Here is a 15,558-nt window from a genome sequence, read left to right as displayed (position 1 = left end):
TTGTGATCGTTGGCAGTATTGATTTTGGCTAAACTTCCTTTTCACTTTATTTCTGCCAATGATGAAAACCTTTCAGTAGAACTTGCCTGTAATGTGAAAATAAAGGCAGGGAGGTTACACACATTTTATGCTGTCTCACACACAGCACAAAGGGCCTGATTCAAAACAAATGTTACTGCTAGTATTATTATGATTGTGGAGTCTCTCCACCTGTGGTAGACCAAGGCTCTGCACTCAATCGTTGGATCCTTTCTCCATGAATAACTGCCGTTTCCAGAAAGATTGTTGCAGAAATGTTACCACTCCGAGGAACTGTGGAGGAAATTCAACTGCAGTTCAGGAAGACTCTGCTTAGCAGTGCTTAATATGTTAAGAAAAAAGCCAGTAGCCCAGAATTTTTAGGAGCCCACCACCAGTGCTGCTTAACTGGGTATTGCTTAGTATAAAGATTGTCTGTTTGTGATTCCATCCGCATGCTTTTCTTCCATTATCCTAAACTTCCTGTCTCTTACCTCAATCTTGCATGTTATTTTTCATAATTGCTTTCTCCTTTTGCTAATTCTGTGCTGGAATTCTGTTTCTCCTTTATTCTCTCATGTCTGCCTTTCTCACTCTGGGTATGTGTCATTGTGAACAATAAGTCCATGGCCACAAAAATGAGTGCTGGCACTCACCACCTACAACCACCTGCACAAATTAATCGCTGCTTGTTCAGCCCATAATATACCTGGCAGTCTGCCTTTTGTTTACATTGACTCCTTCACTCAAAGACATGAGTAGTATCTACTTTGGGACCTGCCTCTCCACGCTTGAGAAATGCGAAGACTTACTATCCTAGTGTGACTGCTTTCTGAGGGTGCTGCCTAAAGTACCTAGAATTCTACTCTAGAAAAAAAAACTTCTGGGCTTACCTTTGTTTTTCCATTCTGTGCATGGATATTAGGAGCTCATGGTATGTCAGAATTTCAGCTCTTCACTTGGTATATAATTAAGAATAAGCTCAAGCTTCCATTTTTAGGTGTCACTACAGACAGCTTTAGCTTTGTTGAAGACTCGTTGTTTCCAGTACATTACATATACTTAGGGTCTGTGAGCCATGCTGTATTGGAGTATGGAATAGAAGCCCCACCCATATTTGTCATTGGCTTGAGTCATTGTCATTGTCCTTCATAAATGCTGGCTTCTGATTCGTTAATAGGGATGTTAGTCCCTCCTTAGTACCGCCTTGTCTTCATTTGTAACCTCCCATGAGGACTGGCCCTTTTACTTCTGTTGTTACATGGTAAGTCTTACTTAGTCTGTAAGCGCTATTTTCTTTTATGAGTTTCTCCTACTGCAGGCATGACATGCTTTCTTGCAACATTCAGCGACAGGCGTGCTTTCATTTTCCGAGCAGCCGGGACAATGGCAGCTGCTTCTCTGAGATGAAAAAGGTCTAGGATTTACAAGAGTTTGAGCTATTGGCCTTATAAATGACAATGCCTTTTATCAATGTGTTAATTAACAAAACTGTTAAATAGAAGGCATTGCCATTTACAATGCCAATAGCTTAAACTCTCGCAAATGCGAGACCTATTGCATTGTAAATGCTTGTTCACCATTTGTCTCGGCTAATTTCAGTAAATTAAGCACATGGCCCAGTTAGAAAGGAGACAGGTTTTCATATTTTCTCTAGTGCTGAATTAGCAGCACAAAGCACTTTACTTAGCACAGTTCATACTCTTTGGAAATATTTGATCTAATTTGCCTTAGTTCGTCATGTCTTTGTTTTTCTGTGCCATTAAATCGATGCCAAACTGTACTCCTACGTATGTGTCTGTGGAATCCTGATTTTCGGTTTTCAAAATCTAGTCACTCTACTAACCTTTTGTCGTTTGTCTGCATTACTGACTGAATCATCCAATGTCGAGGTGCTGTCGCTTTAAGAGGGGATTCCCCGTTCACAGACTTTGTCTTGTAATGTTGTTCTGCTCGGATGCAGGTACAATGATTCACTGAAGGCTGTTCTTTTATCAGTCTTGTGTATTGCTGCCATAATGTGTTCTGACGCTGCGTCTAGATGACGTCACCCGGAAGAGTTGCTCTCAGTTTACATCAGCTCGCAGGCGATTTGTGAACCGCACCCAGCTCGGAGTAGGAGCTTCCCTTAGAGAGCGGAAAGCAAGAGAACAGCGCGCTCTGCGGACCCTCCTCATCCAGGTACGTGTCCTTCTTTAACTTACGCTACTATTGGAAACGTACTAAAAATAAAACAAACCGGTCGTGTCTCTCATATTACAAAACGACGTTTGAGAAAGCTGCGTACTGAGCCGAAGTGCACTGAGCACCTACCGGGCAGGAAGTTCCATTCATTTATTCAACGTTTTAGGCTCAACAGAATCTAAATAATGGGCCCGTGTCCACACTCCCTACCGGCACAGTACTGGGGGGCCGGCTTCACGCCTCTGCATGTAAACAATTCAACAGAGCGTTTTACCCCCTTGGAGGTGTCACTACGTTGTTTGCCATCATTGTGCAGTATTGGTTTTGGCGAAACCGACTATTAACTTTATTTCTGCCAATTATGAAATCAAACAGTGTATGACATAACACACTGTTTCTTTCTCCTAGACTGAAACGGCCTTTAATGTAAATATTACTTGCATTCCAAGTCCCCAAAGTTTTGTTTTCACTGGTGTGGAAGTTGGGGCCTGCGGGTGAAATAAAATAAGCAGTATGCAAACAAAGGTTCTGGATGGTAAGGCAACTGCTGGAGAAGCTGAGGTTCCAAGGTTTGTATGGGCAAAAGGTATAAGCAAGTATGCGAGTAAACTGATGATGTGGGAAGAAAGACTGATATGCAGTATACTCTTGAAGTGGAACAAAAAGTCTCTAGTTCCATTCAAAATAAGATACAATTCTGTCACTGGCTATGACACTATTCCTCAAAATAACTAGATCTGGATTCCATACTGTGGTGCTGGTGGATAAATGCAGATGAATTCGAGAGTCATCCGCTCCAAGCCCAAGCAGGACCTTAGCAAGGCAGAATAGTCTCACGTTGCCTGCCACCGCTGTTGCAATGCAAGAAACATAGAGGGATTCTCCTCCAAGGGTTTTATAGTCCTTCTTCTTTGAGGGATGACCACCAGCAATCCCGCCAGTCCCAAAGAGCGTTTGCTGAATATATCCAATGCGGGACCGTGTACCGTATTTTGGCTTGTTCCTGAGGGAGTGACAACTTTCCACATTCAGTGATCTTTCTACCTGGGTCTTGATTGTACCAGAGGGTCGTAGTATCTCTGAATGCCCCATCAACCAATCTTAGACGGTCAGCCAATTCTGCTTTCACTTGTTACTTTCCAAGAGCTAGCTGTGTATTGGGCTTCCATTAAGGCAGTTTGTGTTCTGATCCACTGGAGAAGGTGCCCCAGGGTCACTGATTCAATCCTGAAGTGTACTAAAAACGCATGGCCCACCCTCGACCACCAGCACGCAGACTCTAGACCCTCAAAACCCAGTGAATGCGGAGGAAATTTAGAAGCCCAGATCTTGAGTTAAGGTGCAGCAGGCAGAATTTTTTACAAATCTTTTATGTGTATGGGCACACCATTGTTTTCAAAGATTTATACATTGTAAACCTTTAATGAAACCATTGAATCACGATGGGTCGGCCACACTTAACCGACATTTACCTCTTTCAAATCTAGGGCCTTTTTGCCTGTAGGCAAAATTCAATGGAACAACGCCTGACATCAGGGCCACTATCTTGCTCCGGGATTTCAAGGTCACAATCCACGCTTAGGGATTTCACCCTTAGTTGCGCACTTGTAACTTTATGGGTGCCTGGTAAAGCCAGTTCCCCACTACCATTTTGATTCTGCCTCGTTGGGTTATTCAGTAGTAATTCTAAGTTTCTGCTATCACAGCAGTCAGGGGTAACAGTCTCATCAGCATTTCCACCAATTCCTCAAGGTCGTTTCTATTCCTGTAATGTGTCGGATTGAGAGTAATTGCCCCTAACTGCTGCCCTTTTCACTATGCAAAACTGGGTTTTCTGTTACCCAGTTTGTACAGGGGTTCAGACATCCCTGTAACCAAGACACAAAACAATTGATGTTGGACAAAAGATAACTTTCATATCATTTCAATTTTTGCAGGTATCCCCCTTCAGGCAGAAGCATCCATTTCAAATTTACAAATGTTCTCTTTTAATTATAGTGCTGACATTACCAAATATGCAATTTAGCCTGAAGCATTTCAGTGAGTTATGGGAGCCGTAATTGTGACCCTGAATTAAAGAATATGATGGGAGCAGAGCCTCGGCCGCTCAATGTGATGTCTCACAGCTGCCATGCCAGGAGGTGTGAAACATACCTTATTTTCATGCCTCTAAGTACAGCCCAGAAGTGACGATCTATAATGCCGAATTGTTTGTGGCCAGCAGATCTGCAGCACCACTCACTCTTAATGCCTTACAAACTCGTCTGCCAATGCACATAAAGGCAGACCAAGAACTCAGAACTGTTCAGGATTAGGAGCAGTTTGCATTCCCCTACTTATCTGCAAAAAAATCTGAGCTAGAGGTTCTTATTGGCCAAGAACAACACACCTTGTCCTTCATTAGAGAGCTCATAATTCCCCATTGGAGTGGTCGTCCTTTCCAGGTCCCATTAGAATTATGAGGTCCATGAAGTTATTGTGGACCGGCATCTTTTACTTGGAGAATTTGGCTTCTGAAAGTGGCAACATCTCAGGAGAAACAATGGGGGAATCTGACCCAGAATTAATGATTTCCCTTACTAATTTCTCATTCCTCTGGAATTCTCAAAGATCAACCCAGAATCCTTGCTAATTTTGCACTGCAAGAGTTTATGGGGTTGTATGTGATTTCATAGAAAAACGATTTAATAAAATACCATTACTAAGAAATCGTTTCACCTAGACTGTTTCATGGAAATTTCCAGAATTACTTCATAGAATACCTTTTTTTGTTCAAAATTGGCTTTTGCACGCTTTATTTTTTAAGGTGTAAATACAATAGCTGCAGATCTTACTTTTGGACACAGTTTTGTCAGAGGTATTTATTTTTATGTTTACCTCAGTGGACATTATTTCAGATTTATATATTTTACTCTGTCAAATACTTGCTTTGGATGCCCTCACCACACCTAAACACCATCCATATCTGACCCCTCACAACCCATAAACACCACCAATCCCTGCCCCCTAAAGAATGTCTCACCACACCTAAACTAAACCCATCCCTGAACTCTAGAAGCCCTTTTTACCCCTAAACTCCATCCATCCCAGAAACCTAAAAGCCACTCACTAGACCTAAACTACACCCATCCTTGATCACTAAACTACATCCTTTCCGGAACCCTAAAAGCCCTTTCTGCCCCTATACTCCACCCATTCCTGAACTGTAATACGCCTTACAACCCCTAAACTCCACCTATTCCGGTATCCTAAAAACCCCTTGTATGGCGAAACCCCACTCATCCCATACCTCATAAAACCAATCTTCACACCCAAACACCACCCATACCTGAACCATAAAAAAAGCCTCACTGCTGACCGCTAAAAAACCCTCACCACCCCTAAACCTCACCCATCCCTGAATCCTTAAAGCCTCTCACCACCCTAAACTAACCTAATTCTGAACCCTTAAAACTCCTCACCACCCCTAACCTCTACCCATTACTGAACCTTAAAAACCCTCACCAGTCATAAACTCGGCCCATCAATGAACCCTAAAACCCCTCCACACCCCTCCACACTACCCATCCCTGGCCCTCAAAACACCTGACACCCATAAACTCCACTCATCCGCGATCCCTAAAAATCCTTCAGCACCCCTCGATCCATGCATTCCTGGTACCTATAAAATACCCTCACCCCCCCTAAACTCCATCCACCCCTTAACCAATAAAAAACCCTTTCTATACCTGAACTGATTCTCGAATCCTAAAAACACCCTATCACCCTTAAACATTACCCAAACCTAACGCAAAAAAACTCTCTCGAGAACAAAAATATACTTAAGTTTAATGTAATTGTATGTTTCCCCTTTAAATGATCTTTCCTTTTAAATGTTTCCTTTCATTTTTGATTTATTTGTATTTCCTTAAAAATTTCTTTCCTTAACCCCTTGACCGCGGCGCAAATTCTGCCACGGTGCTGGGGAATTAATGAGTGGGCATGTTTCGGACGGCCCCAGCCGTTCTCCGCAGACACCCACTGTGACTATGGACGGCCGGGGGCCGTCCGACGCACGCCACGGGTTAAAATTGCTTTTCCGTCATTTGTTTTCCTCCAAATGTGGTTTCTCAGTTTTTGTTTTTCCATTAATTCACATAGATCAGTTTAGGTTACCTTCCATGTTATCAACTTTCAAGGTGTGAAATTAACACCCTTTACGCACTAGAGTGCTCATAATAGGTCTTTTTATGTACTAATGGAAGGGACTCTAACAAAATTGTGTAAACAATGGGGGAGGGGCCGCGGTGCTCATGACGAGTGGAGCTGGGCTCATGACGAGCTGGACTCATGACTCCGCCCACTGCAATAGAACACCAGCACAGGTATGGAATTTGCCGCGCGGGGAGTGCCGTGGCCGTTATGACGAGCCCAGCTCGTCATGAGCACAGCTCCACTGTGCCTCATGACGAGCTGGGCTCGTCATAAGCATGGATAGGGTTAAAATAAAAGCAGTGGTAATCAGTTCATATGGTTTTCCATGTGCTTGGCGAAAATAACAAGGACCCCCTGGGTAATGCCGTCGAAGACTCCTAGGGCAGGGTAAACAATATATATGCAAAAAATTCCTAGGCAGTCTATAGTGTCAAATAAACAAATTAACAGACCCAAGGCAAAAACCACATAAACTAATGTACTGAATAAAATAAAATCAACAGTTTTTAATACATACACATGTAAAAACCATATGGAGAATCAAGGAGTGATTCACCTATATGGTACAATTGTAAAAATACAGAAAATACATAATTTTAATACATTTCAACATATAATGACAAGGTTAAAAAAGTGGAGACAACGCAACCATCAAAATTGTGTCCCACAACCGATTGACAATACTGTACTCAGAGTGCCGTGGCCGTTATGACGAGCCCAGCTCGTCATGAGCACAGCTCCACTGTGCCTCATGACGAGCTGGGCTCGTCATAAGCATGGATAGGGTTAAAATAAAAGCAGTGGTAATCAGTTCATATGGTTTTCCATGTGCTTGGACCTCTGCTAGCAACTAAGGCCACGCATAAATTACTTTTGTAAACCTGATAATTGGATTTCTAGTATTCCTGATGAGTCGTAGGTTTTCTGCTTGAAGTATCTTCCTCCCCATCAAACATTCTTGGACTCTGGTTTCTCATGTGAATTATGTACCTGCCCAGCTGGCGCTTTTTAAAACAAAACAGTACCATATAATTGTGCTTGCACTGACAAGTTGAGATTAAACTTTTATAACTTTATTAGGTATGCCCTTCGAGGCATCTTTAAACTATTGTTTGTTCCCTAAAAAATCATTCATAATACACATACACAGAGTGGGTTTGGATCAGCAGGCTTCATCCATTGGTCTGTTATATTGCCATTCAGTTTTTGCTTTTGCCTACCACAGCATACATTCTTGGGCAATGGGTAGGCCCCATGTTCCCATTGACTTCAAAAGCCTGTACACAGCGTTCTCATCCTTCTAAAACAGTTCCCTTCTCTTAGGCTGCATATCGGGTTCAAAGTGTGATTTTTTTTACCAGCTGTTTACTTTGCCGCCACTCTTTTTAAAGTTAATATTATGAAGTGTTTAATTGATTTACTAATATTGTAGCTGCATGCGACCAAAGGGAAGCAAAATCTCCTCCAGACTTGCCCAGTTGGCCCTACTAATGGCAAAAGATGGGTGGCCATTGGGTGGATGGGCACAAGGGTCCCACTATTGAACCATTGGCTGCGAGACCTATTTGAATGGAGAGTGGCGGAGGAACACCACATGTGAATGTCCTGTACTGATGAAGGGCCACTGATTCCCATAATGCTGTGGGCTCAATTGCTGGGTATGTTTCAGGAAGACCTCCAAGAGCAGCTCTAGGACAGAGGATTGATTGTGTACAGGGTTAATACATATGTCAATTTTCTGACGACCAAGTGTGTTGTGGTGCTTCCTTTTATAATAACTGATTTGTTGCCTTGGTTATTTATACACACACACTGCTTTGATTGATATTGGGCAGGTGGATGATCCTGCTTACGAATACTGTATACTGTTTGTCTGTAGCTGCCTCTGATATATACCTGCCATGAGAAGTTGTATGGCACTGTCAACTCACACAGTATGTTGTTTTTAGGTCTCTTCTACAGCATTACTTTAGCAATGCTTGTTTGGTGAGAATATAGTAAGGCTTTCAAAAGGCTACCCAAACTGCGGATTAGGTACAGTTCATGTGAGCCAGGCGCGTGCACATCGCCAGCCACATCACACACCATTACCATTTGTCTGAGCCTCGGATCAGACTTCAAAGGAATCCGCTCCCCAGCCCCCCCATCAGACTTCAAAGGAAGCCGCTCCCCCGCCCCCCGCCACACAATGCCGAGAGCTTGTTTTCTTTTCACTCCCTCTATCACCTCTTTCCCACCTCCAAATCCACTCCAGCTAGTTCGCCGTCAAATCAAAACCTGCTTTATTTAAACACACGAACGAGTACAGTTTCCATACCCTTGCATTCCTTATTTATCCTTTGGGAGAACTCTGTTTTTAACTGTTGCTTTCCGCCTGTGTTTTCTAAATGTTGTTTTCACCCGACTGGAGTTTGTTTGGTGCTGCTTGTTAGCTCAAGCACGATCCCAAGTGGAGCGACCACTTGTTACCACGCCTTTCTTTTTATAGGCTAGTGTCTTGCAATAGGCAGAACGGTATAATTTCCTGGTGGCATAATAAGCTTTACTCACTCAGTCTGTCAGGCGCATCATGGCTCATTTTTTCCACAGCGAGCCCTGGGGCCATGCCAGTTTACTTGCAGAATTCACAGAAAGGGGCGAGAAAGACCCGGATTTAAAACACCTTGTATGAGAGTGGGGTCTGCATCCCATGGCCACCCCAGATTTTTGCTTTTTTGCTTCACTGGTTTACGACTTTCCCTGGCTGTGGGCCTGCTAATCAGACCCACAGCCTAGCTGTTCTCTCTCTAAATTGCAACCATGTACCTTAGGTGCATTTTACCCATTGGTACTGGGCCACCTTGTCAGTCCCTGTACAAGCATACCTTAGGTATCCAGGGCATAGGTGTACCCAGGGCCTACCAGGGGCTGAAGCAGGTATTATGCCACCCCTGGCTGGCCACCCAAACAGACACAACTGGCTGCACGACAGCTGGGGCAAGGTGGTGTAAACACCCTTTGCTTTAGATATAGTATTCCTATATCTAACCCTAAAATGGACACATATATTCCTATCAGTCACTCCTATGGCAGGCCTTATCAATCCTTAAGGCAGAGTGCTTGGAATTATGTGAGATGGTGCTCTGGCATGAGCTGAGCCCGTTTGCAGCTTGCGGAACCAAGTCCAAATAGCTGTTCCATGATAACGCTATACCATATACTCTTAAGTGCATTATAATCCTCGCGGTTAAATGCTAACTTTGGTATAGCATTATCAAAACATGTTGAGTAAGGTGTCATACGAATTGGAATACTAACCCCTCGCCAATTCTGGCGACGGGGTTAGCATTCCACCCTTCTAGAGGGACACGACATGTATGTAACTGTGAACCCCGGTTAAAGTCAGACACAGCCTCAGCTCCACAAAATGGATGCTGCCACCGAGACACAAGTCTGCCCTCCTGCTGCTGGGAGTCCTTCCAGCAACGGAGGCATGGACAAAGGGTTTCCTGCCAGGGGCGGTGCTAGCACCATCCCAGACAGGATTTTGTGTATCCCAGGTAGGCAGGGCTGAAAGGAAGGTGACTGCAAGTGGCACCCCGGTGCTCACTGTGCATATGCCGGCTCAAACCAGTTCCTGGGGCACACCAGCCCCTGAGCTGGGGAGAGACCGGACAAAGAAGAGGGGTGTAACCACCCCCCTCCTGGTCCCACCCATAGGGCAGGACTTAGTCGCGTGCCAGCCCCTTTTCTTAGGATAAAGGTAGGAGCAGGCCCCCTTCCCAAATTAGATCATTCTGAATCTTGAACTACTTTCCACGAAAGGAACTCTTGACTTTTCTGAAGACTCTCCCTTGTGGCTAAGGAGTAGCCACCCTGCACCAGCAGGCACCATCGAAGCTCTTGCGGTTTGCTGCACGTCCATCCTCCGGATCAAGACAGTCCAGCTCGACGAGACCCGGATTCCCTGCCATCTCTGACCTCTACCTACATCATCCAGCCCAGCTGAGATTCGTGGGTGTGACGAGACCCGTGGGACCGGCCATCTTCAAGACCTGCACGATGCTTCACCAGCACGACCCCCGAGAGACCCTCGAGTAAGTGCATTGGGGTTTGAGAAGCCCTAACCCTAAGCAGCTCCAGCACCGAAGTCCAGCCCCCCAGCATCCACGAGATCTGCGTGGGGCCCTTCTGCTTCTTTGCTGCTTGCCACGTTGTCCGGTCACTTGCCCGTTGGCTAGTGACCCTCTTGACGACGTACCACGACGTTTGCACCGCTGGTCTAGGTCCCCTAGACTGGCCCTTGCTTCTTGTCCAACAAGAAGTGCCCTGGACCCTCCTGGTCCCCTCCAGACGCCATCTTGACTCCACCGCGTGGGCTTGCCTTTGCCAAGGTTTGTTGCTCAAATCCTGAGTCCAGCATCGCCGACAGCCGACAGCCTCGTGGGACAGCTCGCACCTCCAGCCTGGACGCCGACAACGCCTCCTAGCCCGTGTGACTGCAGAGTCCAGCGTCGCCCACTCACCTGGTCGAGGTGACTTCATCCGGTGCCCTCCTGGTGCCCACATAATCACTGGCTAGTGATTAAGAACTAAGTCCCCTCTGATTTCAGGTTGTCTCCTTCCCTGATCCAGCCTTGGATCACACCGAACTTCTTCACTGGTCGCCTGCCAGCAACTTCTTCTTTCAGGCTCCATAGACTTCAACGAGGATTCCCGACGTCTTTTGAACCCTATGCAGCCGCGGCCCCTGGGCTAGGTAACTTGAGTATCTCGGTACTCCAGCACAGGTTCACTATCCAAGTGTCCAGATCCTTTGTCGTTTTCAGTCTACCTAGTCGGATTCGTCCGGAAACAGTAACTTAAGAAACGCTAGCATCCATAGACTTCTTCCCGCATCCCGCGTGAGAGTGCACACTCTGCACCCGATCTCCCTAGGCCTCCTGCTCCTAACCTTAGGGTTCAGTAGTGTAGTCCTAGCGATCCTGAAGCCTCTGGATCTTGTTACTTACCTGCTAGTATTTCGCATTCCACTTTTTGTGTATATGGTTTTTCGTGCCCCTCGGGCATTTGTGTAAATTGTGCAACTTGAAGTATTTTCATAAGAGTTTTGTATTGTGCTTAGCTCCCTGACTCATAAAGAGTTCAGGGTAGTCTTGTTATAAATAAATATCCTTTATTTTCATAACAACTTGTGTGGTGTCCTTTCACTTGGTGTTCAAGGGGTATATGTGATGGTAAAACAGCTGGCTTAACACGCCCTCTAGAGTTTAGCCCGAAGACTGCTCGTGTCCATGCTACTAGGATAGCTGGTCTATAAGGTTGACTTACAACCAATCATCAATAAGGGTTGTTTGGTATGATACACAGTGATCACTAGAATAGTGAGCACTATATATCAGGCCAACTTCTCACACACCTCTTGACCTCATCAGTTCCATCCTACAATGTGTTTGGCTTGATGATGTCAGCTTGGCTTTTGAGATGTATTGTGACATCAGCTGCCAGGAAACTCCTTTTTTTGCACTTCTCGTTTGGTGCTCGCTGAGTCTACACACCAACTGTGGAAATATAACAATCTATATTGTTGTATCGAAGAGAGGGAACATTCCGTCCATTTTTTACAGTCAAATCGCCTCGGCATAACAGTTGGGTTTTCACGGAGTTGTGGTGATTATTTCAGCTGGTGTGTTTTTTGCAAACCGTAATACTCAGTGGGTATAAATGTAGTCAAATTTACAGATTTTTTTGTTCACAAAGTAAAGGTGAGTGTGCAAATAGGCTTTCTTAAAAATAAAAAAAATTACTGGTCTTTCGTCGTAAGTCTGCACATTGGTTTCCACAGGAATCTTACTACACCCACCGAGCATTCTGCTACCTTCCCAATCCACAGAGTCAGAGACCTCTGCAGCACGTGCATTAAAAGCTGAGCAAGGCTAACGACATCCAGTTGTGTAACCAGAGGTTCTCAGACTGGTGACTCTGAGTTATACGTCACATTGCCGCACCGTATTTTCACCCAATAGCACCATGAGCACCAGTTCCGTTACAGATGGAAACATTCATTTTGGGCACAGGGAGATTAGGTGATTTGCCGAAAATCGCAGGATGTTCGAACCTGCTTACCCAGCTTCAATGTCGGCCATCCTAGCCATTAAGCCACACCTCTACATTCATTGTCAGCATCCTCTAACTTGGCGGTGGACAGATGTTTTAAAAGGGGCCTCCATTACTGTAAACGCTGTGCTGCAGGCACAACGCCCTTTGGGAAAAAGGGCTTCAGCCCCCCCTCCCTTCGTGTGTGTCAGCCCGGGTTGACGACCGTCTTATTGCAGCCACGCACCCGAGTACTTCACTGGTCTTTAACAGACCATTAGACTTTTGTTGTGTTTTCACCCCTTCTTAGAGCCATTCTGTCTATGGCTTGAAGAATTCAAAATTTGCGAACATACGTGACAAGAATTTTCAATTCTATTAAGGACACAGAGGCGAGGATTATGTTTTCTCATTTCATTATTAGAAATGCTCAGCAGCCAATTAGAAAACAGTAGGAAAAAACAATACTACAGTACTTAGGGTATCACATGACAGACCATAGAGTAACTAGTATAAAACGTCCTACAGAGAATACCAAATCCTCTTTCTTTGGAGACTAAAACAGTTCAAAATAAAAAATGGTCAGTCCAATATGAAGGTCATAAAAGGATTAAATCAGAGGCAAACAGAAATCCACTGAGATGAAAGTCCGGATGCTTGCAGCCATAGACAACTGGAAACTGAAGATAACCATCAGGTAGGTCGAACCAGGCTGGACAGAAGCCTCTATTTAGGATCAGAACCTGAAAAAAGATATAGAGCCGTAATACACATTCTTTGAGTGCAGAAAATATCAATAAACAGGGGGGGGAAACAAGGAACAGTAAGAAAGAAAGTACGATATGCAATTAGCAAGAATCAATAACAAAGGCAACACTTGCGAAATGCAGAAATACAGGTGGGTTAATCCTCGCCTCCGTGTCCTTAATAGAATTGAAAATTCTTGTCACGTATGTTCGCAAATTTTGAATTCTATGTCAGGACCGGAGGCTCCCATTATGCTTGTTTAAAGCTGATCCACCACAACAGAAGCAATATTTGCAATTGGTTTATAATAAAAAGTTTTAAACATAGAATCAGATGACCAATCAGCGGCCTTCATGATGTCAATTAAAGTCACTCCCATAGAAAAAGCTTTAGAAGCCATAGCCCCATGTGCTGAATGTGCACCAAAGATGGAAACATCAATACCCGCCTCATTCATGAGCCAGCGGACCCAACGGGCAAACGTAGCTGGGGTCACAGGACGAAAAGGCTTCTGTAGAGCAATTAACAATTGGCCCTGAATATCATGACGAAAAGGAGCAGTACTCACCTCATAATCCTTAAGACATTGAACCAAGCAAAGTTTTGGATGATTGGGAAAAGATGGATAGGTAACAGAAGACGTATTACATTTAGTGCGTCTGGAGATAGCAAAAGTAACACCCTCAGGCGTGAAACTACGACCTGCCAGGTCAAGTGCACGAACATCAGAAACGCGTTTGCATGAAACAAGACACAATAGCATAGTCAATTCGCTGAAAGTTGTTTGCCGGATAAAGAAGAATTGGATGGCCAGGCTTCCAAGACTCGAAACATCCCATAAGGCAACATATCTTGGACAAGGTGGCTTCACCAGCCGAATACCCTTAAGCAATTTAGAAATCAAAGGATGTTCTCCAACAGGCTTGCCATCAATAGTGATATGACCGGCGGAAATGGCCGAACGGAAATGATTAACCGTTCGATAAGCAAGACCAGAAGAGGCGATAGAAGCGAGAAAATTAACAATCAGAGAGACATCCGCCGAAGCGGGATCCACCTCCCGTTGAGCACACCAACCACACCATCTTTTCCAAGCCCCTGCATAACGTTTGTGTGTGTTGGGTGACCAAGCCTCGCTGATAAATCTGGTAGTGTCTCGCGAAAGGCCTGGGACTTGCCAGCAATCCCCTAAATTCGCCATGCAACTAGGAGAAGATGACCTGACCCGATCAGGGGATGCGGATTGCCGAGAGGGTCCAGCAAGAGTTTCCACCGCTGGGGAAGAAGGAGCGGCAATGCACAACTCATTTCCAGGAGAACTGGGAACCAAGCTTGAGCCCTCCACAGAGGAGTGATCAGAATCAGCTCCGACTGATAATGCTTTGTGCGAGCCCGGACCCTGGGAATCATCATAAACGAGGGAAAGGCGTAACACAGGAGCTATGGCCAGGTTTGCAGAAATGCATCCGAGGCCAGGGCTTCCGGATCTGGGCGCCAGCTGAAAAACAGGGGAAGCTGAGCGTTGAGACGAGATGCAAACAGATCGACCTTACACCGACCCCAAACACGGGAGAGAGAGAGCGGAACACTCGAGGGTGAAGCCTCCAATCGCTGAAGTCCCGTAGATGTCGCGAGTTCCAGTCCGCAATCAGATTGTTGCAACCAGGAAGATATTCTGCAATAACTGTAATCTTCCTCTGAAGACAAAAGTGCCAAAAATCCTTGGCGATTTCTGCCAAAATCCTGGACTTCGTCCCCCCCAACTTGTTGACATACCGAACTGCCGAAACATTGTCCATGCGGAGGAGTATGCAACAGTTAGTTTGGCGTGGAGATAAAAAACGGATTTCAAAAGACCCCGCTAGTAGTTCCAGGCAATTTATATGGAGAGACAACTCCTCCTGAGACCACCGACCTCCCATCAACAACGGACCGCAACGGGCTCCCCAGTCCCACAGACTGGCATCGGACTCTATCACCACCTCCGGGGATGCTCCGAACAGGCCTCGCCCATTCCAGGATTCCATGTGCTCCAACCACCATAGCATCTCCCACCTCGCTTCCTCTGAATGAGGGACCAGATCTGAATAGCGAATGCCTTTCTGGAGATGATGGATCTTTAGACGCTGAAGCGCCCGGTAATAAAGAAGGCCTGGGAAAATTGCCTGAATCGAGGAAGCTAACAGACCGACAATCCGATCTATACACCTCAACGACACACTCTGTTTGGCTAAAACTAAATTCAACTCCCTCTTGATGGACCGGATCTTCTGATTGGGCAAGAGGAGCTGGCAAGAGAGGGAATTGACCTGGAAACCCAGAAATTCTATCGATTGAGAG

The 15,558-nt window shown here is 45.2% G+C and overlaps 1 protein-coding gene across 1 annotated transcript in view; it reads left to right on the top strand.

The window, feature by feature from the left end:
- The first annotated feature begins 2,071 nt into the window (after nucleotides 1–2,071).
- Nucleotides 2,072–15,558, top strand: part of LOC144769080 (E3 ubiquitin-protein ligase RNF14-like) — a 176,611-nt gene continuing 163,124 nt past the window's right edge. The window contains exon 1 of the mRNA XM_078653079.1: nucleotides 2,072–2,199. The gene's annotated coding sequence lies outside the window, so the exon portion shown is untranslated. The remainder of the gene's footprint in view (nucleotides 2,200–15,558) is intronic.

The sequence above is a fragment of the Lissotriton helveticus genome, chromosome 7 (assembly GCF_964261635.1).
Source record: "Lissotriton helveticus chromosome 7, aLisHel1.1, whole genome shotgun sequence".
Classification (NCBI taxonomy): domain Eukaryota; kingdom Metazoa; phylum Chordata; class Amphibia; order Caudata; family Salamandridae; genus Lissotriton; species Lissotriton helveticus.
This window is presented reverse-complemented; position numbering and strand designations above follow the sequence as displayed.